Raw genomic sequence first — 758 nt, forward strand, 5'->3', positions numbered from 1 at the left:
AAGAGAATCTCAAATGATTAGTCAACATAAGACACAAGCATAAGAGATAATAACATAGTCATATCATGATCTCAGACATAAGCATTATATAAACGTAAGTCAACATAAGACATAGTTAATGAGCATAGGAGACAAGTCATAATCATAATAAGTCAAGTCTTCAACATAAGAATCATATAAGCATAATTGACTCTTAGTCATCTCTACCTTAATAGAACCATTCTCAAGTAATCTCAAAAGCATACAAGTGCAAAGCATGAATAACATCCCATAATACCACCCTAGCCAAGTATCTCTTTTTTGTCATCTTAATCATAGCCTATATACATGGTCAACTCTTAAGCTCTTCTTACTCTAAGGGAACCATACTTCTAAGTAACCTCAAAGCATATTTGTGCAATGTATGAAAGACATCCCATACTACCCTTCATACTAAGCATAACCTTGAAGTCATCATAGTCATATTTACCCTACTTTGGTCTCATTACTAGCTTACTTCATATAGACAAAGGAACTATTACCTTAGTCAATCATATCATGTCAAGGAAGGAAACTATAGCATAATTCTATCTAAGCATACATCATATAAGAGAAACACCTCACGAGTCACCTTAAGGCAAGTTTGTGTCGTGCATGAACAAGACCTCATAATCCTACCCATGCTAAGCTAGACACTTAGGTTCATCATTCATGTTCATCATCTCTTAACATCATAAAAACAAGGGTAATCACCTCTTAGTCATGCATGAAGTGGAAAC

Source organism: Solanum stenotomum, chromosome 10, assembly GCF_019186545.1.
Source record: "Solanum stenotomum isolate F172 chromosome 10, ASM1918654v1, whole genome shotgun sequence".
NCBI lineage: Eukaryota > Viridiplantae > Streptophyta > Magnoliopsida > Solanales > Solanaceae > Solanum > Solanum stenotomum.